At 44.8% G+C, this 24,666-nt stretch overlaps 1 protein-coding gene across 4 annotated transcripts in view; it reads left to right on the top strand.

Moving 5' to 3' along the window:
* LOC308303301 (voltage-gated potassium channel KCNC1-like) overlaps nucleotides 1-24,666 on the top strand; it is a gene marked incomplete at both ends in the record, with an annotated part of 104,369 nt that overhangs the window by 45,892 nt on the left and 33,811 nt on the right. The gene's annotated exons all lie outside the window — the stretch shown is intronic.

The following is a 24,666-nucleotide window of genomic DNA, read 5'->3' as shown; positions in this document are numbered from 1 at the left end:
AAGCCTTCCACGCACTGTATGCATCCAGGGGTGTCACACCAAAATTCGGGGCCCTGGGTACAAGGATTCAACTCACATTCACTCACTTTTTTTCAACTATTGAAAAATAGCAGATATACAAGCTCGCAGCGCGGCACCGAGTGCCGCGCTGCGAGCTTGTAGATCTGCTATTTTTGAAAAAAATCTTGAAAATTTGTGCGGAATATTTCAAAATCCTTCGAAGGATCGTAGGAACCTATGTTTCTATGTCAGTGGTGCTCAAACCTTTTCATGTGAAGGACCCCCCCGAAATTATATGTATTTGGCCACGGACCTCCATCTCAAAATATTTAGTTCCAGGGACCCCCCCAGAAGCAAGATTTGAGTTACAAACGTTCGCTTAAAAAGTACAAATATATTCAAGGATTTGCACACATTTCCACGACTTTTCAAAAAATTGCAGATCTACAGGCTGTGAGCTCGTATATCTGCTATTTTCCAATAGCTAAAGTATAACGTGATTAAGGCACCTCCACCTTGGGCCCTAGTAACTCAGTCCCACTCCCCCCCCCCCTTTGTGACGCCCCTGACTGTATCTAATGGGCTGCAGCATTGTCATACTGAGACCCCCGATCCAATATCACCCACCGACGTGCGCACAGTGTACGGAACGCGTGAATCAAAACAGCGTCGCAGTTCTGACAATGGAACAAGGGGGGAGCGCTTGTTTTCGGTAGGATGATGGAGGCGCGCCGGCGTTGTATTATAATAAACACAATCTGATCTAGCAATCATGACATAGGCTATTTATTATAATCACTAATTCACTATTAAGTGTCTTTAATTATAATTAAAGTAAAAATAGTCAAATAACAAACAAGGACAAATTGTTCTGCCCACAACCTTATCAAACCAAAATGCCTAAACTACTGTAAAAATGTATGGTTCTTAACTTCTTGTAAGTCCCAATTATTAAGTATAATACTTGACCTTATAAATATAAAATGTTTATGTTTATTTCTTGTGTTTTATGTTGAAACATTGCATGTAGGCCTATTATATTATTTGCGACCGTAGGTCGCACTTACTACAGAAAGCTCCACCAGGTGTCCGTGCGTCAGTCAGTCAGTCAGTCCGTCCGTCACACGTCAGACGTCACACTTTTGCCCTGCTCATATCTCCGCAACCGTTGCCCCGATCCATGCCAGATTTTGCACACACACTCCTTACCTGCCAAACTACAACCTCCAAGGACCCCCGGAGTTCCAGGGACCCCCAGGTCCCTGGGGGACCCCCAGGTGTAAAAAAAATACCAAATGTGCAAAAATGACCAAATGACCACCCCCACGGGGCTGCTCACGGGGAATTCCCGGGGACCACCCACTCCTGCTACTCCAGAACGGATGCAAAAGTGGTGGCGCCCCCAGTGGAGGACCCCCTCCACTGCAGCTCACATAAAATGCCCTAACTCGGCCTAGGAGCGTCCGGGAGAGCCGGGGCCGGTACCTATTCGTCCGCCAAGGCAACGCGGAGACCCCACCCCTCATTTCTCACATGGCCCTCTTCTAGCGAGACCTACGGTCGCTTATCTCCCGATTAGGGAGTCTTACTGGTAACCTACCTATACACGAGTGAGCTCTCGATTGGCACGTCCGCACGGTCCAGGCGAATGCAACGGAGCGCTCCCTACCTCCGGTTCAGCCAATCACAAGCTTCCATTGTCAGAACTGCGACGCTGTTTTGATTCACGCGTACGAAACCCACTTAAGCTCCGTTTTACACTTTAATGTTTCTTTCCGCTATGTTCGCTGTGCTCGACAATTTTGGGAAAATGCGTGAACCTTTCTGAAGATCTTTCTCGCCCGCAATGACCTTGCCCAAAACCGGGATCCCAGGTTTAACTGCACTCGAGTCGGGACGATGCTCGGAAAACCGATTCCTTTCCCGTCTGTACACCGAACGCCTTCGCCACGAATAGCAGATCGGCAAGCTCACGACGTGCCGCATTACGACACGTGGTGAGCCTGTTTGTGGCGAACGTTCCACGGAGAATTGGGATTGATTGATTGATTGATTGATTGATTGATTTGGTTGCTGGGGGGTTCAAGTTGTTGACAACACACCTGTCACAAATATTACATAATCGGCTAATCGCAATTATTTGACACGATCGCAATTATTTTGTCATAATCACCATAATCGTTTACATGTTGAAAGATTTTCATATTTTCAAACATTTTTCTAAAATAGTGGATATAGCAGATCTGCAAGCTCACAACGCTCCGCATCGACGTGTTGTGTAGTTGAGCTTTTTTCAAGTGATTGTCAAATATGTCAGTCATTTCTTGGTATATTTAGGTTATGTGTCATATCTGCCATGTGCAACCCAGGGTAGGGTCCCCAAATTATTTTGGGGGAGTCTCCAGATAATTAACTTAATGTGCAACACTGTTTTCTCACTCAACATTAAACAAACCAACATAACGTTTAAGTGTATAGAGGGTATCTGCACATTCCTAAAGTGACAATTTAAGGACTTTGTAATACATCTAAAATAAAATGACAAATTTAACATTGGCCAAATTGAATATCAGAGGCTGAAATTGTGAAAATAGCCGATCTACATGTAGATCGGCTATTTTCACAATAGAACCGTGTTATATACAAAATGTATGCCTCAACTCTTCGTGCTCGTCAGGGTGGGGGTGCCGGTCCCCAGTTAAAATATGATTATTGTTGGGGGGTCCCCAGTTAAAATATGATTATTTTGGAGGGGTCCCGTTGAAAATATTACTATTATGGGGGTCGTGGCCTGAAAAGGTTGAGAACCACTGCTCCACAGTGCACCACATATGGCAGTCAGTGCTATAGTAGTAGGTAGAGCGCTATTTGGCTGATGTAGCCCTGTCCTTGGTGCCTGAAAGAGGAGGCTAACGCAGCCGTTGTCATGGCAACAGCAGAGAGAGCCAGGGAGGGCTGTGTGTGTGCTGGTAATACCGTAATGATAAAGCTCTTCTGGATTGTGCCGCAGTAAAACCACACAGCGCCACTTGGGTCCCGTTAAAAGAAGAGCGCGGCGTGTGGCCGCGCATGCAAACAATAATAATAAAAAAAGCGCCCGTATAGTGCTAACTAACGCGGTTCCCGACCACGGCTGGGCGGTTATATAATTTACATTCCATTGATCGCTGAACCCCCCCCCCCCCTTCCCTTTTCTTCATCTGTTTCTCTCTCTCTATCTCCCACTTGTTCCCGCCCTCTCTTTATGCCCAAACCCTCTGTATTATACTCTTCTCTCTCTCTCTCTCTTTTATCACCCCCCCCCCCCCCCCCCCCTCTCTCTCTATCTCTCACTTTCTCTCTCTCCCTCTCTCAGGCACGTGCACACGTAGACATCAAAGGTGGCTTTGAGCCCCCATGCCCTTTTATCTGTCTGTAAAAAAAGTGCCCTCTCCAGACCATGAACGCAGTTTCCACTATGGTGAAAGAAATGCAAACGCCCCCTCTTTCCATGCCATACCTGAAGGCAGCATTCAAGAGAAATGCCTCGTCCAAACTCTCCCGAACTTGAACGCAGCATCTCATGTTGAAAGAATTGCCCTCACTGTGTAGAAATCAAGCATCGAAAATAGCCGACCTCCATGCTTGGAGGTCTGCTATTTTCGATATTTTCACCAAAATGCCCTTTTAGAAATGTCAGCCCCTGCCTCTCTAACAGTCTCTGCATGTCCCTGCTCTCTCTCTCTCAAGTGTCCCGTGATCGGTATAAGACTCAAATGAACAATGTCCCCTCTCCTGTTCAGCCTTTCATCGTCTCGCCCTGCCCTCCTATGTGCTCCCTTTAACTCCTAGATCAGGGGTCTTCAACGTTTTCAGGCCAAGGACCCCTTAGTTGAGAGAGAGAGAGAGAGAGATGAAGCAGGGACCCCCACAACCTGTTCATATAGATTCCATATAGTTTCATTGTTCGACAGCGCAATCATCAGTGTATTTTGGATTCATGTCAATTTGTGTTTTCACTTAGCAGATATTTAACCACTTGAACCGTCAATACTTAAACTTGACCTTTCACTTTGTACTTAGTCTGCTCTTTTTCCCCCTCTACACCAAACCTCTTTGCCGAAAATAGCTGATCTACAAGCTCACAATGCCTCGTAGCGCGAGGCATTGTGAGCTATTGTGGCTATTTCTGGCTAAAGTTCTCAGAATATGGACACTAGGGTGGTTAATATAAAAACGTTTCTTTCACACAAAGATTTGGAGGACCCCCTGTAGAAACTCTGGGGACCCCCTAGGGGTCCCGGACCCCCTGTTGAAGACCCCTGACTTAAATGAACAAGCCTTTCATCGTCTCGCCCTCCTATGCTCCCTTTAACTCATAGATCCATCCATCCCGGCACAGTCATCGCTTACTTTTCATCAACTGTGTACACACACACACACACGCACGCACGCACGCACGCGCGCGCGCACACACACACACACACACACACACACACACACACGCACGCACACACACACACACACCCATGTCCCCTTCTCTTTTATATTCAGGTTGATGATATTTTCCAAATTGGATTTCGGAGCCCAGAGATCTAGCGCTGACTCTGTTGTTGCTTGAAGGTCATTGGTTGGCGGGCTCAGGCTCACACATACATGTAGTGGACTCCATGTACTCCGGGCTCCTATAGATGCTTGAAAATACACACCAAAATGTACACGTTCAAACACACGCATGCACGCATGCACACGCATGCACACAAACACACAAACACACAAACACACAAAACACACACACACACACACACACACACACAGACATTTGTCTTACTGTCTTTGCCTACCACTGCTGCCATGCCATCACTGCGTGTAGTAGAGCAGGGACATGCAGAGAATGTTAGAGAGGCAGGGGCTGACGTTTCTAAAAGGGCCTTTTGGTGGAAATATCGAAAATAGCAGACCTCCAAGCGTTGCGACGCGTTGTGAGCTTGGAGGTCAGCTAGTTTCGGTGTGTGATACCACACTGAACTATGAGACGTTACATTCAAGTTCAGGAGAGTTTGGACAAGGCAATTCTCGGGTTAGCCCTAACTTGTATCTCCAAGTTTCAAACGTGTATGTTTTTTGGGTAAATTAAAGCTCTAGATCATCATACAAAAGTGTCGCACAAAACGAGTGAAAATAGAAGATCTACAGGCACACAACGCCTCGCGGTGCGAGGCGTTGTGTGCTTGTAGATCGGCTATTTCCACTAGTCTGAATCATTTTTTACATGATAAATATAAAAAGAACGGTCATGGACATACAAGGTTTCCACCCGACAACGACAATATATTTTCAGAAGACCCGGAGCCACTTTAACCATCAATTTATGCTTTAGCCATTCAAAAATAGCAGATCTACAAGCTCACAGCTGTGAGCTTGTACCGTAGATCTGCTATTTTTGAAAAAATCATGAACATTTTATGCAAATGACCCGTTATTTCCCTCGCGGGGATCGGAAGAATGTCGCGGCAGGGTCGATCTTTTCAACCGTCCTCGGAGGGGTATTGTGCATTGTGTTGTGTTGCAACCAGGGACGTGCGGAGAATGTTAGAGAGGCAGGGGCTGACATTTCTAAAAGGGCCTTTTTGGGAAAATATTGAAAATAGCAGACCTCCAAGCTCACAACGTGTCGCATTGCGACGCGTTGTGAGCTTGGAGGTCTGCTATTTTCGGTGCTTGATACCACACTGAACTAAGCATACAGTAATCAGGTGAATACTGGAAATGCAGCGTAACGGCATGGATTTCTACACAGAGAGGACAATTATTTCAACATACTGTAAGATGCTGCGTTCATTCAAGTTCAGGAGAGTTTGGATAAGGCAATTCTCTTGAATGCTGCCGTCAGGTATGGCATGGAAAGAGGGGCATTTGCATTTCTTTCATCATAGTAAAAAACTGCATTCATGGTCTGGAGAGGGCACTTTTTACAGAGGGATAAAAGGGAAGGGGCTCAAGCCCCCTTTGATGTCTGTGTGTGCACATGCCTGGTTGCAACACTATCAGTGCATTGCATTGTACTGTACTGTCATTATGACGGAAAGGGAAGACAGCAGAGAGAAAGTGCCTTAGGAGATAAATGAGTGCAAAGTGACAGAATGCTCTCTCTGCCTCTCTCTTTCTCTCTCTCTCTCTCTCTCTCTCTCTCTCTCTCACTTTCGCTCTCTTTCTCTCTCTCTTTCTGTCTGTTGCGTCCTGTCCATTCTTCAACGTTGCCGCGATGCAGCGTTCATGCACCGTGGGTAACGCTCCCTCGCTATCTGCGATCGGCCAGCGCGCGCGCCGCGCACGCACACACCTCCCCGCGCCTATAGGCTGTTTATCTCACTCTGCTTGCGAGTCATGTCCGCACGAACACGTGCACCAGGCAGGTACTTAGTATACGCTTAACACATGTTCTTCCACGCACACACGCACACACACACACACACACACACAGTAGGTGCACGTGTACACATGTATGGTAATCTCAGTATATGTGCGCAGTGCATGTAACACATAATATGAAGAAATGTGCGTACACACACACACACTTATCGCACTTGCCTTGATGAATGGCTTCAAGTGCATTTCATTATTGGCGTTGCAGTGGCGACTATCTGTGTCCTCTCGCCACAATGGATCTCCGCTCGGCGCCGCTGTGTGGATTTAAAATGCATCGGCCGTAGTGATGGATTGATCCGCTATCGACGTGGTGTCCGGATCTTACAGTTGCATTTATTGCATTCTGTCACGTCACTTGAGTTACTGTGTGCGTTCGAGTGTAGAGACGGGGAAGCTAATCTGACGCCGTCGATTTCAAGCGCATGCGATACGTAGGCCTGTTTTGGCTAAACACAACTTAAATTATGCAGTCAGGCGATAATGATAGCAATGACAGTCTTCATATTGTCGTTGTCGGGTGAAAACCTTGTATGTCCAAAACCGTTCGTTTTGCATTTTTCATTTTAAAAATGATTTAAACTAGTGAAAACAGCCGATCTACAAGCACACAACGCCTCGCGGTGCGAGGCGTTGTGTGCTTGTAGATCTGCTGTTTTCACTACTTTTGTGCGACAGCCTTGTCTGATGAAGCAGGGCTTTACTTCGTGAAAAAAACATACACATTTGTTTTGCACAAAAAACATTCCTTGGGCTAAAAATGGCCCCAGAAAATGATGGTTTAGTGATGAAAAGTGATGAGTCATCAAAAAAATCATCTTTTGTTGGCGTTTTCTGGGGCCAATGAATGTTTTTTGTGCAAAACAAATGCTTGCAATGGATTCAGCATCATGACAAACCCCTAGTTAGACCCCTCACATCCTACTTAAAGCAGATTTTTTTCTGGGTACTTTCCTCCTGTATAGAAAGTCGATGGGAGCCCAACTTGATTTGGCCACTGTGGGTATTTGCAGTGAGCAGATTGTGGTAGATTTTTTATCCTGGCTAATAGACCTAATTTCCTAACAGAATCAGTTGAATAACGAAATAATAAAATTTTGTCCAACCTCTGCCTTAATTTTACCCAACTAATATTTGTCCAGTTACAGTGGTGGGCAGTGTTGTAGAAGGAGGATTTAATTCACCCATATCCGTCTAGTTACACAACAGGATTGTGTTTTAAGCGAGGGATCCAAAAGGAGACGCTGATGTCCGCAGGCAGGGCATTTCCAGAGTGTAGTCGGCGATGACAGCAAAGGCTCAGTCACATTTGTTTTGACATTTGGTTTATGCCGAGGCCATCAAGCTGCACTTTACCACAGTGCCTCTCCAGTCTACCGCGCGCTAAGCCGCAGTGCCTCACAATGCACGGCTCGCGTTCACCCGTTCGTGCACCGCGTTCACGCGTGCACCGGCGGCAGAGGCAGCCAGCCATGCAAGGCACCACCGGCCTACTTGTCAGGAGCAGTAAGGGGATCAGTGTCTTGCTTAACCAGTTTAGGCCTAGAACTATTGAATGCTTTAACCGGTGAAAAATAGCAGATATACAAGCTCACAGCGCGGCACCGAGTGCCGCGCTGCGAGCTTGTAGATCTGCTATTTTTGAAAAAAGTCGTGAAAATGTGTGCAAATCTTTGAATGTATGCGTTTTCAATGCGAACGTTTGTAACTCAAATTCTGCTTCTGGGTGGTCCCTGGAGCTAGATATTTTGAGATGGGTGTCCGTGGCCAAATGAATATCATTTTGGGGGTCCTTCACATGAAAACGTTAGAGAAACACTGACATAGTAGTCTCTCGAGAACAGACTAACTGAGCTCCAGTTAAGTGAAAAGGACCTTTTCTTTGACGATGGCTGGCCATATTGCTGACATAGAAACATAGGTTTTTTCAAAAAACCTTAGAAGGATTCAAAAGACACTTATAGAATCGGGTCAAAATTCTAATTTTCACGATTTTTTCAAAAATAGCAGATCTACAAGCTCGCAGCTGTGAGCTTGTATATCTGCTATTTTTCAATAGTTAAAGCATAAAATAATGATACACAATAATGTGTTACCCGTAATAAACGGGTTAAGGAGGCGATGACACGGCTCTGGGAACCTTGCGAATTCCCCAGCCCCTGAGTCGCTGAAGTGACTAAAACGTGCACCAAAGTAATTACACCGCTATAGGTCAAATGTGACATTAATTTTCACTCCATACCCCGTGAGACATGGTGAGAACGACTTGCTTTCGCCTTCCCCTGGTTTGGGTTAGGGCAGGGGTGCCCACACTTTTTGGACGTGAGATCTACTTTTAAAATGACTAGCTCAGCATGATCTAGTATCCATCCACAATGTTTTAGCTGAGGGCCTGAGGGGGGCTTTGGAATAGCAGTACTGGCGTTACATTTTAGACAAACACATACTGTGTGGGGGAAATAAATGGGAAATACTGGGAGAAATGTCTTCATCCCATTCTGTATGTAAGTGGTAGGTTTTGAGGTTCTTTGTAATGCTACTGACTCTTGAACAAAGTATTGCATTGGAGGTTTACCTACTTTAGAAGCCATGAAGGGACAGGCCCTTCTTGATGTCATATTGACATATTCTTTTTATATTTTAAGTATATATTTTTAGAGGCATGTCATGTGGTCTACCTGCACACCCTTGGTGATCTACTGGTAGATCACGATCTACCTTTTGGACACCCCAGGGTTAGGGTTACCATTAACATTTTGCTGTTAACCCTTTGCCGTCCGAAATAGAATGGTGGTTGGTAGATTAGCCGTGAAATTTCTATTATTGTATTGTGATCTGAGCCATAATATTATGTTTATAAACATGAGCCCGCCGCCCCTCCTTCTTGGACAGCGCCGTTGTTTTTTTTTTTTTTTTTTTTCCCAGGTCATTAGCTCACCGTGATTTTCTCGATCTCCGTTGGGATAAAGTGGTGGTTTTGGCCGAGCATCGATCTCCCCGTGCGTTTCGCGTGCGCGATCCGCGCGCATAACGATCCATGCATATAGTCCAGGAGTGACTGAACAGTCGATGTGTCCACTTTGGATAGCCTAGCACCTAGCACTCCAGCTCTGCTAGTGCTAACGTCCAAACAACAAGTGGGTGGGAGGAAGGAAGGCTGAAGAAGGAGAGGCCATGAGAGTCACTTCTGTTTCATGTCAGAGCAGCCACGAGCCACCGATGGACGAGCGGTGACTAGGGAAGGTTAGACGATCGCCGATTTTCGGAAGAAAATCATTTATTTCGGTAAATACGGGAAAGTACGGGAAAAGACGGCGCGGCTGCCCCTCCCCCCCTAGGAAGTCCGATATAGTACGGTTTTAATATCAAGGGGCTCCCCGTGGCTTACAAAGTGTTAACATCGGCCCCGGTCCCTTTTCAGAACATTCCTCTCTGTCTCTCTCTGTGTCTTCTCTCCGGTGGTGGAAAGTAAGCTGAGGTCTGCTATTTTCAATATTTTCACCAAAAGGCCCTTTTAGATATTTCAGCCCCTGCCTCTCTAACATTCTCTGCAAGTCCCTGGCTGTCTCTCTCTCTCTCTCTCTTTCCCCTTTCATTTAATTCGTCCCGCTAATATGATTCCACCGGCGACGTCTCAACTCGTCCTCCTCCGTGTCTTTTTTTGGAAGTTCCCCTGACTCGACGCGGTCAGGTCACTTCTCTGTGATCAGACTGATGAGCTGGCCTGGCCTAACCTCGCTCGGGTATACGACACACCACACTCCATTCTGTCATTCTAAAGCCGTGGTTCTTCTCAACCTTTTCGGGCCGCGACCGCCAAAGAATCATATTTTAACTGGGGACCCCCCACCCTGACGACGGACTAAGAGTTGAGGAATTACATTTTGTATAACACGGTTCTATTGTGAAAATAGCAGATCTTCATGCTCACAACGCCTCGCGTGCACCTAGGTACACCTACCGGTAGGTACTTTCCACCTCTGCTTATCATGAACAGACCACTCTAAAAACCATTGGTTCCCAAACTCTTAGCGAGTGACCCAAAAGAGAGATTAGACATTCGCCCAGGACCCAAACTAGTGAAAATAGACGATCAAGCTCACAACGAGGCGAAAACGTGTTTTTCTTTCTTTTTTTTTTTTTTTTTTTTTTCTTAAACATTTGTTTTCTAATTTAGGGAACTTCTTAGATTTTCATTTAATTTATGAATGAAATGACTTGGAAAAAACATTGCATATTTTTGGGGGATTCTTTTTCTTTGGAAATGTTTTGAAATAATAATATAGTAATATATATTTTTAAACAATTAGGGGACATTAATGGACACATAAAAACGTATCCACCACCCAAAGACGGGTCCCGACCCAGCGTTTGGGAAACAAACCGACGGCCACCATTAAACGCGAGGAACAACAACCACAACACAACACAACACAACACAACACAACACAACACAACACAACACAACACAACACAACACAACACAACACAACACCACCGGGCAAAACTCTCCACGCTCGCTCGGCGCCCTGGTTTGCGCGCACAAAGGCTCCGCCAATGAGGGAGCGTTCTTCCAGAGCAGGTCCCTCCGGTGCTATCCTGCTTCCGTGGGACCGGGGGGGGGGGGGGGGCTCTTGTGGGCAGGGGCGTCACAAGGGGGGAGGGGGGGGGGAGTGGGACTGAGTTACTAGGGCCCAAGGTGGAGGGGTCTTAATTATGTTATACTTTAGCCATTGACAAATAGCTCACATGCGAGCTTGAAGATCTGCTGTTTTTCTTAAGTCGTGAAAATGTGCGCAAATCTTTGAATGTTATGTATTTTTTAAGCAAACATTTGTAACTCAAATTTTGCTTCTGGGTGGTCCCTGGAACTAAATGTTTTGAGATGGGGATCCGTGGCCAAATACATATCATCTTGGGGGTCCTTCACATGAACATATTTGAGCACCACTGACATAGAAACATAGGTTTTTCAAAAAAAACAAACTTAGAAGGATTTGAAATATTCAGACCCGCACAAATCTTCACGATTTTTCAAAAAATAGCAGATGTACAAGCTCGCGGCGCGGCACTCGGTGCCGCGCTGCGAGCTTGTATATCTGCCATTTTTCAACAGTTAAAGCACAAAATGTGAGTGAATCCAGGGCCCAGGATTTGGTGCGACACCCCTGGGTGGAGGGCTCTTGTGGGGGTGGGTGGGCGGCTGAACGACAGCCTCGTGCGAGAGCGCACGGGTTTGTGCGTGCTTGCCTGTACGTGTACATGAGTGCATGTTCGCTATACAGAGGAGGAAAGCACTGCCACAATCGGGGGGGAAAAGTAGGTCAGACTCCAGACTAGCAAGGAGGAGAGAAAAGAGGTAGGGAAAAAGAGAGAGGGAGAGGGAGAGATGAGAGGAGGGGAAGGATATGGATGTTTTATTGTTATTCTAGAGCAGGGCTGCTCAACCTAAGATGGCTCGGGGGCCACTCAGCAAAATACCAAAATTCCAAGGGCCGCCGCAACCTAAAAACGACAATCCTATTTTGGGTGTTTAGACAACAATTTTGTGACACGCTACGAGAGTAGTCTAAGAATGAAGGAAACACACCGAAACAGACACATTTCCATCTCTAAGGCCAAACCTCATTGAACAAAACGATTCTTGTGGAATGACTAGTGATGAAATGAAGTTCTTTCTTTTGGAATAAACAAAATAGCAAAAACATCTTGTATAAAACAAGACAAAAATTGTTTCCTAGTGGTTTTGGAGAGAGAGAAATGAGGGAATGGGGAACGGCGGGTGCTGTAATAGCAGTGATAAAACCGAGAAGAAAAACACAAATTCAAAATGTAAAGTTTACCACGAAACCATATGTACTTTTTGGTCACAGTTATTAGATTAGTATGTGAACAGTCACAGCTTGTCCATGTATCTCTGTCACGCCTGACACTGTGGTTCTATGGGTTTGTCGCTCTGACATCATGCTCTGATGTCACTTTGATGTCAAGGGAACCACTCTTGGTCTGAACAGAATGGTCTGACTAACAGAATCCCTTTTATGCCCATATGGAGTTCCCTGATGTCATCAATATTAAGCCCATATCTAACAGGACTTCATATGGGAATGCCCATATATGGAGGCCTCATCGGCCACATACCACACTAACGGCTGGTTCTACAGACAGCGATCTCCATCTATGGGCATAAAAGGGTATGATGTCAGATGTCATAGACATCATAGGACTTTCACATAACGAATAACTGAGTAAGCATGTTTGGGCTCTCACAGCATATACAGTAAATGGATCTCCATATATGGGTACCAGGGGTCTCCATATGGGTAACTGGTCCGATATACATCACTGGCCAGATGGCCAAGAATTGGTGCGACCACATGTCGTTGCCCTGAGGCGTCTTACTAGTCTGAAAACGTCCAGCTCATGTCGGTGAGTCACGTTCATGTGTCCGTCACGCTCATGTCCGTGAGTCACGCTAATACACAACATTTCGTTACCTGTCGACTCCAGTTCCTCCCTCCCATTCCGTCCATGAAGGCAGGTCACAAAAAGTTGTAAGTAACACATTTGGTGTGACACTCACTCACATGGGTCTGTGGTGCGTTGCTGATTGGTTATAGCTTTCACAGGCTTTAACGCGCTGTTTAACCGAACACGGCTCAGTCAGCTGCTTTTCAGCGCGACCTGACGGTCACTTCTCGGCCTTAGGGCGTCTTACTCGTTTGACCAGGGGGTCACCCAGGGGCTCTGCTTGGTCCCCTATCCCCTAGGACTAATAAGAGAAGGATATCACACTGGGCGTGTCCCAGCCGTGGTACCGGGGTATGGCACATGGGCAGTACAATCTGGCCCGCTCCTACACTTTGGCTCAGTAGATGGCAGCGTGTGACCATTAAATGGTAGTGTTTGTTTTGTCCTACTTTAAGTGCCTGCTGGGGACTTGCTCTTTGCTCAATTTAAATGTTCTTATGCCACAAAACAAGTAGGCTTATTTGGTGCCCTAATAGGCACAACTATGTGTTGCATATCCTGAATGAATATAAGTTATAGAAATCCATCGGATTCTCATCTACTGCTGTTTTACTGATATTTTGTGTAAGTGCTTATAAATAAATGAAATTGTGCGTCTGTTGATTTTTTTGCACCATAGGCCTACATTAGTCTGACTACAAGTACGGCACACAGTACAAGTTAGACTGACATATACTTCAAAGTACAGGATTATATAAAAGCATCCTTCTGAAGACCAATTATTTCCCACAATTGATTGATTTAAAACTTTATTAGAAGTTTACATAGGAAAAGGTAGCTGGTACAAGGTCAACTAAAAGGATAAACACCTCCAAAGAGCCTTGGGCTTGTTTCAATTGGGGTCCTTTAAAAAAAATAAAACACAGCACTATGCAGAAAATATAAGAAAACCTGCAGCTGTTTAGGTGATGAGTGGAGAGAGAACAAAACAAACAAACAAACACACACCTCGCTCTACTGAGAACGGATCATGATCTTTTTTATCTAGTGCCTCTGCTGGAACAATCCACCATGGCAGTTCCTGTTAACACTGCGCAAGTGCAATACCCCGGCACCACGCTGGGACACGCCCAGTGTGATATCCTTCTCTTATTAGTCCTAGCCTATCCCTTTTCCGTCTACACCAAATCTCGTGGTCGAAAATGGTAAATGGTGCATTTATATAGCGCTTTTATCCAAAGCGCTTTACAGAGATTGTGCATTACATTCACCCATTCACGCACACATTCATACACCGGTGGCAGAGGAAACCATGCAAGGAACCAACCTACTCACCGGGAGCAATGTGGGGTTCAGAGTCTTGCCCAAGGACCCTTCGACATTAACTCAGGGGGAGCCCGGATTCGAACTGGGAACCCTTCGGGAACCCTTCGTGCTCTAATAACGGTTTCTCTACCCCTGAGCTATGCCGCCCCACAAAAAGAGAACGTCTGCAAGCTCGCAACACGTCGCCACGCATCGTGAGTAGAATCAGTAAAATATTCAGGCTTGAGTTGTGGTTAGCTTTTGTGTGCATCTATTATACCATTAGGGCTATGGGTAGACTAGAAATGCCCCCCCAAAAGTAAAAAATCACACCCGTGTGAACTGAGCGGTGGAGGCTGCGCGCGCGCGCGTGTGTGTGTGTGTGTGCGCGTGTGCGTGCGTTCGTGCGTGTGTGAGTGTGAGTGTGAGTGAGTGTGCCTGGCCTGAACAACAGCGCCCCTCCCTTAACATGTGTGGTCAGCAAAGGTATTGCAGGCTACAAATGTGCTGCATACATAAAAATGTGCTGTGTGTGTGTGTGTGTGTGTGTGTGTGTGTGTGTGTGTGTGTGTGTGTGTGTGTGTGTGTGTGTGTGTGTGTGTGTGTGTGTGTGTGTGTGTGTGCGTGCGTGCGTGCGTGCGTGCGTGTGTGTGTGCGTGTGAAAGAGAGCAAGATAATGAGAGTATCGGGGGAGTTGAGACCAGCTGGAAAAGAGGAAAACAAGACCTGCAACAGATATGATGCACATGTGTTCATTTGAGTGTAGTAATAATTTACACTCTTGGAGTGTAATTGACACTGAGTTATTAGCTGTGTAAACGCTGTAGACCGGGGGTCTTCAATGTTTTCAGGCCAGGGACCCCTTAGTGGAGAGAGAGATGAAGCAGGGACCCCCACTACCTTTTCATAGATTCCATATACTCTAGGCCTAGTTTCATCGTTTGACAGCACAGTCATCAGTGTATTTTGGATTCATGTCAATTTGTGTTTTCAGATATTTAACCACTTGAACCGTCAATACTTAATAAACTTGACCTTTCACTCTGTACTTATAGTGTGCTCTTTTTTCCCTTCTACACCAAACCGCTTTGCCGAAAATAGCCGATCTACATGCTCACAATGCCGTTGTGAGCTTGTAGATCGGCTATTTTTGTCTAAAGTTCTCAGAATATGGACAGTGGACACTAGGGTTCAAGTGGCAACTCTGAGGACCCCCTAGGGGTCCCAGACCCCCTGTTGAAGACCTCTGCTGAGTACTGCTCTACTTGAACTGGAGGTTTGTGTTGTGGGATTAGGGATTCTTACTGGTTTGATGACCAGCTGTCTGTGGTTCCCTATATGGATTGGAGACACAAAGAGCCCTGCTTTGTTCCCTATGGAGACACAAATTAATGGCTTAGGAATGCGACAAAAACAAAAATAATATCCATGAATTCAAGTCTCTATAGGGTTTGTAATCGATAGCAAAAAAGTCCTTTTGGGGGGTGAACTGTCCCTTTAACCAGTGTCAAAGTGAAAGGGCGAAGGAGCCGAGAGGGCAGAGGCCCTTAAAGAAAAAAATCTCACCGTCCGCCACTCCTTTCTCTCGTCTCTGCGTCTCACGTAATGCCAGCTCTCGCTATTATGTTTGTGCATAACGCTGGAAATGCGCCTAGACACGCACAATACACTGAGGGCACTCAGACACTGTACATACTGTATATGTGGCCTCCACTCAAGTATGAATTACCTCTCCCTTTTTCCTCCCCTTGGCCATGTCTGTGCTTTATTATTTATTTGGTAATGCACAAAGTATACCGCGTCTATAAATACACACTGCAGGGCAGAGTGGAGGAGCAGCAACCGTGTGCAGGAGCCAAGTGAACTGTTTTTTTATTATCGTGCCAACGGCGGAAGGTTTTATTTACAGTGAAATACCTACGGTGTTTTCGAAAATAATATTCGAGGGTCAGCCCAGGTTGGGAGATTTGGGGATAAAGCAAGTAAGGAACAGGCGAGGTTGAGAGCACACATAGACATCAAAGCTTTTCATATTATGAAACATACATTAACCACTTTAGCCTTATTTCATACCTTGGCTATTTAAAAACATTTTTGTGCTTTTACTTTTGATACTTTAAAGTGTTAGTTCACCTATTTTTGACATGAAGCTGTGTGAAATACTTGCCATTAAAATAGTGGTTACAAACGTATTAATTCATTACCAGAGTCCCGTGGTCAGAGTTTTAGATGAATATAAAGTAGTTCCGGTGATTTGGCAGGGGCTCATGGCCCAATCATTAAAAATAGATGAATCCACAAAACTAGCGCCATTTGTATCGTTGACCTATTTCTACCAAATAGACCAACTTTCATTCAACTTTGACCCCTCTGTCACATGGTACTATTTTTTGTGTCCAGTATCACTACGCCGCTGCAACGTATTTCCCCAAAACAAGGTGCTATGCAGTCAGCTGATCAGAACGAAACCTCACTCTATATGATAGAAATATATAGGCCAACAATACAAATGACGCTAGTTTTGTGGATTAATCTATTTTCAATGATTGGGCCACGCCAAATGGCCCCCACCCCATTGGAACTACTTAATATTCATTAGAAACTGACCAGAACTCTGACCACGGGACTCTGGTAATCAATGAATACATTTTTAACCACTGTTTTAATGGCAAGGTTAACACTTTAAGTACATTTTGTCGCCAACACTTTCATACTTTTACTCAAGTACATTTTGATTTCCGGACTTTTACTTGCAACAGGATGTTTCTCTATTGCAGTATTGATACTTTTACTTGCGTAAGACATACAAGTGCCTTTTCCACCAATGATGAGGGGTATATTGGGTACTGGGAGAAGGATACTGATGAGATGGAGCTGCCAGGAAAGAGAAGAAGGTTTATGGATGCAGTGAGAGAGCACACAGTCTGCAGGTGGCTGGAGTTACCATAGTAGTCTGGATGCCACTGAGGTATGAAATTTGGTATATAGTTTATTTGCCTAAAATATTGTCTATTTAGAATATACATACAGTCATGAATTCACCTGCTGACCGCCTGTAAGCATTGAGCAATTTATTTTATAGGGGTAAAGGTTTGGGCCCTTCACTATACTATACACTATACTAAAAGGAAACAAATACCCCCCAAAAATCTGCTTTAAGTAGCATGTGAGGGGTCAAACTAGAGGTTTTTAATGATTCTGAATCCATTGCACATAGACTGGGAACGCATTATTTTGTGCTTTAACTATTTAAAAATAGCAGATTGAGTGCCGCGCTGCGAGCTTGTAGATCTGCTATTTTTGAAAAATCTTGAAGTCTTTGAATATTTCAAATCCTTCTAAGGTTTTTTGAAAAACCTATGTTTCTATGTCAGTGGTGCTCAAACTTTTTCATGCGAAGGACCGCCAAAATGATATGTATTTGGCCACGGAACCCCATCTCAAAATATTTAGTCCCAGGGACCCCCCCAGAAGCAAAATTTTAGTTACAGATGTTTGCTTAAAAAAAACACAAATATTCAAAGATTTGCGCTCATTTTCACGACTTTTCAAAAATAGCAGATCTACAAGCTCGCAGCGCGGCACTCGGTGCCGTGCTGTGAGCTTGTATCTGCTATTTTTCAATAGCTAAAGTTACTAGGGCCCCTCCACCTTGGGCCCTTTATCAGTCCCACTTTCCCCCCCTTGTGACGCCCCTGTCCGTCACTCTTCATTCTCAGTGACAGAACTGTCCAGGCAGAGTGCAGATCACTGCTGGCACGTTGGTATAACTCAGTTTGTTTTGTTTTCCATCCAAGATATTTTGCCCCGAGGACGACGTTTTTGGCAGCTTGACACCTAGTATGGATATTGTGCTGCAAGAGCTGCCGACCCACAATGCACTGCTCTGCAGGGGAGGAAGGGATTGTTAATTACTAAAAGTGATTAACGCTAGGAATATGTATTGTACGCCGCCAGTAGCCATACTCGACTTTCGAGATGATCGCTAACGCCTGAATTTTCATTTTGTTTCACTTAGGCGCCGGCTACACGGAGCTGGATATTTCTGAAGCTAGACATTTTTTTATGCGTTTGGGGCTTGCAGCCACACGAAGCTGGATATTTCGGCTGCGAAGCTGGATATTTTTGAAACAGGATAAATAAGTGGAGAGATTGAAAAATATCCGATTCACTGGATCCGTGTAGACAGGGAACCCGGATATCTCTGAAGACTTTACCGTGTGTGTGCTTGTTAGACCTAGATATCTTTGTGGACCTAGATATTTTTCTATGTGGATATCTGAAAAACCGGGATGTATGAAAAATCCAGCTCTGTGTAGCCATGGCCTTATTCACCGTGTTGTAGTGCTAAATTTGGAAGTGGGGGGACGCCCCACGCAAGCACATGCACGCGCGTCAATGCGCGTGCACGCACATGCACGCGCGTCAACGCGCCATGCACGTGATGTTTTCGGTGGGGTGACTTGACCTTTCCAAGCTGTTTGCCTGAAAGTAGCAGACCCACAAGCTCACAACGCCTCGCAGCGCGAGGCGCAATGCCTCGCAGCGCGAGGCGTTGTGAGCTTGTGGATCTGCTATTTCTGGCCAACGTTCTGCCTAGAATAGGGATGCTATGGTTCAAGTGGTTACTGTAAAAAAACTGGGGAAAACGTTCCTATCACACAATGATTTGGAGGACCCCCTGTAGAAACTCTGAGGACACCCTAGGGGTCCCGGACCCCCTGTTGAAGACCCCTGCACTAAAGCATCACAACAGTGCAACATTAGCACAATAGCCAGCAGCATTATCATTACTCTAATCTAGTCACTCACGACTCACCACCAGCTGATGTCTTATTCGATCTGAAAGCCCTCTCAGTGCAGCCATTTTCTGAGATGGGTGGGCGTGGCCAAAGTGGGAGGGACTCTTTGGCCATTGGTTCATGCCGGATCATCCCGATCCCCGATTGGGCCGGTTAGATTTCCAACTGAGAAAACCGTGCCTTTCTACAGCATCACCACATCCTGAATGCGAGGCTATCGATCCAGGAGCTGGAGCCAGGCTATATAGGCCAGTCAATCTGAGGTTTGACCCAAAAGAAATTGCAATAGTAATGGTTCATGGTTTTTTATGATCGTTAGAGTCATCCAAAAAACATGCTAAAAGTTTTCCATTTTATTCTTAGTGGATCAAGGTGAATTCAGGGGGTTCAAGTTTGGGTCCCTTCACTAAAAAAGGCCTCCAAAAAAATATTCTTTAAGTAGCATTTGAGGGGTCTAACTAGGGGTTTTTCATGATCCTGAATCCATTGCAAGCATTTGTTTTGCACGGAAAACATTCCTCGGGCTAAAAAGGGACACAACAAAACCGAACTGACCTCAGAAAAGTGATGACTCATCACTAAATCATAGTTTTGGGGGTCAGTTTTTAGCCAGAGGAATGTTTTTCGTGCAAAACAAATGCTTGGAATGGATTCAGAATCATGAAAAACCCCTAGTTAGACCCCTCACATGCTACTTAACTCATACCCCGCCATTTGCAAATACCTTCCTACTCTCATATGCCTCTGTCTCCATAGACATTTTTTTTTTCAAAAACGGGAAATTCTTGGGACTATTGGGCCTGGCGGGGAGAGACATTAGCATATTCTTTTTTTGCTTAGATTGACTGGCCTAATAGTACAAACTATTAATAGCGATTAAAAAAACATGCTTGGTGGTGTGGGTAATTCAGTCAGGGATTGAATCTATGCCTGTCAAATAGTATGGACACATACTGTACCATGTGTCTTGCATTTCATTGGCGCTTCCCCATGATTTTGCTTCTCGTTGCAGACTTGAACACCATGCACTTGGACCATGCAAATTATGCTATAGTTTAGCGGTTTTGAACCAGTGGTTCAGCTAAATGTTGGAGAGTTGGTAACCAAAGGTTCAAGGTTCAAGGTTACACTTTATTGTTACGTCTTTTGTACAGGTACATAAGAGTAAAACTTATTTTTGTTCGGCTTCCTTCAGACAATGCAGTGGTGTATATAAAATAACAGCAAAACAACAGAAACAACACATCTAAAGATACAATAATAAGTAATAATGAAGTTGGAAAGAAAGAGAGTGCAAAAGGCAAAAGAGCAAAGAGGAAAAAAAGCATCCTCAGCTGTACATTTTGGTATATGTGACCGAACACAGCTGAGGGCTAGTCATTGATTTTTTTTCATTTTCATTTTTTAAAGCTGGGAATCATAGCTACAAAATGATATATTGGTTGTGAAGATTGACCCAACAGTTTTGTAGATATAGCTTATAGAGTTATGCCATGCAGAAATACTAGATCTGAGAAATTCAGCCTTTTAGATGAAATGTAACCTGCAAAATGTGAGGTTTCTCTTCACATTAATTTAAAAAAAAGTCTTATTTACATGTAGAGTTAAGCTCTGGCGTTTAGGTGAAATGTAGCCTGATATTTATGAAATGCTTTTGTGGCTTTATCAAATTTTAGAAAAAAAAAAAAAAAGGTAATTTCAGGGCTGGTCTAAAGCTGTGCTTTCCGAAATGACTGCCCCTCTGCTATGCCGGGACACATATTGTATACACCAATGGCATTATTTTCCCGTAGTAGCTACTGTACTTTAACGTTTTGTAAACAACTTCACAGGTGCAATTCAGCCTCACAGTATCTATCTATTTATGTACTGTAACTGAGGCTCGAGCATAATAGTACAGGGAAGGGACGAATGGGGGAGGCCAGCGATTCTTTTTGCCCTGGACAGTTCTCGTCTTTGACAGTTTGTTCATGTGCCCGATTGTTTGTGGAAAGAAGCTATTTTGCAGTCTGTTGCTAGTAGCTTTGAGACCGCGTAGCCGTTTTCCATGCGGCAACATCTTGAACAGACTGTGGTCGGGATGGCGTAGATCTTTGGTTGTATATCTTGTAGATATAACTCTTGAGAGTGCAATTGTTATGCATTACTTCATTCTACACAATTAGAGAATGTAGGTTTTTTTTATTTTATTTTGGTCAACGTTGGCTTGTTATCTCTCCTATGGTACCAACATCAATATAGCATGGATCTTATCCAACGATAATAAAATACATAACAAGTTATTGGCCTAAGTAAGAGGGCTAGGCTCTATTATGATCCAGGTCTTATGCCTTATGCCTTAACTTCTTTGCCTTTTTTTACTATATAGACATATTCTTTTTTATATTTCAAATAGCTGATCTACAAGCTCACAACGTGCAGATGTAGATCAGCATTTGAAGTATTTAAAAATGTTTTTCAAAATAGTACAAAAAAAGCAAAGAAGTTAAGGCATAAGGCATAAGACCTGGATCATCTTATGTCATCAAATGGTGGTCCGTGGCTCAGATAGCGAAATAAATAATGGACCTTGATATGAAAAAAGGTTTGAAAACCACTGCTATCGTATAGCTGGAGGAACAGCAGAAACGAGTCACATTGGAACACTGGCTAACACGGGCATACAGTACACTGCGTAATATACTGCATCAGATTGTCGGAGGCTTTGAGCATGTGCTCCAGGGGTGTTGCTCCAAATTCTGGGCCCTGGGTACAACGATTCACTGCGGGCCCAACTATTTTGTGCTTTAACTATTGAAAAATAGCAGATATACAAGCTCACAGCGAGCTTGTGGATCTATTTTAGAAAAATCACCCTAACCCTAACCCTTTGAATATTTCAAAGACGTCCTTCTAAGGTTTTTTGAAAAACCTATGTTTCTATGTCAGTGGTGCTCAAAATCAAATGTGAAGGACCCCCAAAATGATATGTATTTGGCCACGGACCCCCCCTCTCAAAATATTTAGTTCCAGGGACCCCCCAGAAGCTAAATGTGAGTTACAAAAAAATTACAAAAAAATACATATATTCAAAGATTTGCACACATTTCTTTTTTTTTTTTAAAGATTTGTTTTTGGGCTTTTATGCCTTTATTGGATAGTACAGTAGACTGACAGGAAAGGGGGGGAGAGATGGGGAGTGACACGCGGCAAAGGTCGTCTGGATCGGGAATCGAACCGGCGACGCCGCTAGGCATCAATGCCTATATGGTATGCGCTTAGACCAGTAGGCCACCGGGCACCCCCCCCATTTGCACACATTTTCAAAAATAGCAGATCTACAAGCTCGCAGCGCGGCACTCGGTGCCGCGCTGTGAGCTTGTATATGTGCTATTTTTCAATAGCTAAAGCATAAAATCAACCGTGGGCCCTAGTAACTCAGTCCCACTTTTCCCCCCCTTGTGACGCCCCTGATGTGCTCTGCTGCTGCACTGTGGCTTACACTCTTTACGTATCTATAATTCATCTGGCTTATCCTTACGCTCCCCCTTTCCTTTCCTCTTCTTCATCCTCCCTGGCACTGCAGTGCCAATATGGTCGGTAGGTCTCGCCCTGCCCGGGCCACGTCTTCCTTATTGCCGCCCGGCCTCTGCAGGTTTACGAGGCGTGTTGTCTTTGCCTGGTTAATAAACCAGACCGAACACAACAACACCCCCTGGAGGTAGTGGTGTTGTAGTACGGTCTGGAACCGGATCCATTGAGATTCTATTTCCTCAAACAGCTTCAAGGGTTGGCCAATCAGGGTTGTATGCTTGGGCACATGGTTTCTGTATAGGCTTGGGGCACGTGGTTTGGGGCAAACCCCAGAAATGAAAACTCTTCCTGAAATCCCAGACTCTCTTCCTTATTGTGTTGCCCAGGGACGTGCAGAGAATATTAGAGAGGTAGGGGCTGACATTTCTAAATGGGGCCTTTTGGTGGAAATATCGAAAATAGCAGCCCTAGCTCGGAGGGTGAGCTATTGTCGGTGCGTGATACCACCCTAAAGCATAATCACGTCAAGACATCGAAGGGGGCTTGAGCCCCTGCCCTTTTATCCGTCTGTAAAAAGTGCCCTTTCCAGACCATGAATGCAGTTTTTACTATGGTGAAAGAAATGCAAACGCCCCTCTTTCCATGCCATACCTGAAGGCGGCATTCAAGAGAATTGCCTCGTCCAAACTCTCCTGAACTTGAATACATGCAGCATCTTATGTTTCTACCCTTTCTGTGTAGAAATCCATGCTGTTACGCCACACCTCCAGCATTGACTTGATTATGTTTAGTTCAGAGTGGTATCACACACTGAAAACAGCCGACCTCCAAGCTCACAACGCGTCGCAGGGCGACGCGTTGTGAGCTTGGAGGTCTGCTATTTTCGATATTTCTACCAAAAGGCCCTTTTAGAAATTGTAGCCCCTGCCTCTCTAAGATTCTCTGCATGTCCCTGTTCTCACATTGGGCTATTTCACAGCTAAGCTAATAGTGACCTTAAACTGTTCCAAATTTTGCCCTGAACACCTCCCCCCCAAGGACCCCTGTGGGTCCCCGGAGATCACTTTTGAGAACCGATGGGTGTAGGTGACCATTACAAGCTTTATAGCCTCGCGGGCCACTAGGTTAGCCATGAAGGTCAACGATTAAGGCACTTAAGCATGTAATCCGGTGTCATGCAAGTCAGGATTTATCTCCGTCCCACAGAGAGATAGATCTCCCTTCGGTGGCTGGAACTCATTGTTGAACATCCCACCGGTTGTCTTCCTTCCTGTTAGTGTAAGGCAGGGGTCTTCAACAGGGGGTCCGGGACCCCTAGGAGTCCTCAGAGTTACTACAGGGGGGCCGCCAAAATCTTTGTGTGATAGGATCATTATTTAAAATGAACAACTTGAACCCTCGCACACGTATTCTGAGGAGAACTTCAGCCAAAAATATCATTCATCATAAATATACTATTGGTAGTGATGCTACTTTCATTTCAAAGTATGATGTAGGTCTATTGTTATTTCATTTTTACTGATCAACTATATTCACAATTATAGCAAAGCAATCCTTCTACACATTGTCTGTCTGTGTCAATAATATGCACTCCTCGATGGGCTGCTCTTTACATTATGATGCTCCTACATACTATCACGCACGCACCAGTTACAGTTACTTTTCCCATAACCCACACTCTATTTTGGAGCATATATCTTCAAACGGGCAAGGTCTAGCCGTTGTATAATAGACAGTGAACACCAAAATGAAACTCGTCCTCCACAACTCCCTGGTCACAAAGAACACACAATCGCTGCTCCTCGGGAATAGGCTACCAGTATTATTGTTATTATAGTTATGTTTCACTGACATCTTACTTGCATTTGTTGCTGATTCATCCTGCTACCTCTCTTTCTGTCTCCCAACTCTCCCCCCATCCTCCACCAAGCCCTATCTCTTCCTCTCCTCTTCTTCCCAGTGTACTTAAGTACAGTACTTAAGTAAAAGTACTTAATTACTTTACACCAGTGGTTCTCAAATGTACCCCTAGGGGTACACAGGGGTAGGCCAGGGGCACGTGAGAGGAAGTGGAAAATGGAAAAACTGGACACAGTTTAGAATAAATGTGCTCAGATGCTCTAATTTCAAGTCTTTCACTCCTTTTCTTATTTGTAGTGTTATATTCTTC

The sequence above is a fragment of the Nannobrachium achirus genome (assembly GCF_963921795.1).
Source record: "Nannobrachium achirus genome assembly, chromosome: 18".
Lineage (NCBI taxonomy): Eukaryota > Metazoa > Chordata > Actinopteri > Myctophiformes > Myctophidae > Nannobrachium > Nannobrachium achirus.
Note: the sequence above shows the minus strand (reverse complement) of the source record. Positions and strands in the feature narration are given on the sequence as shown.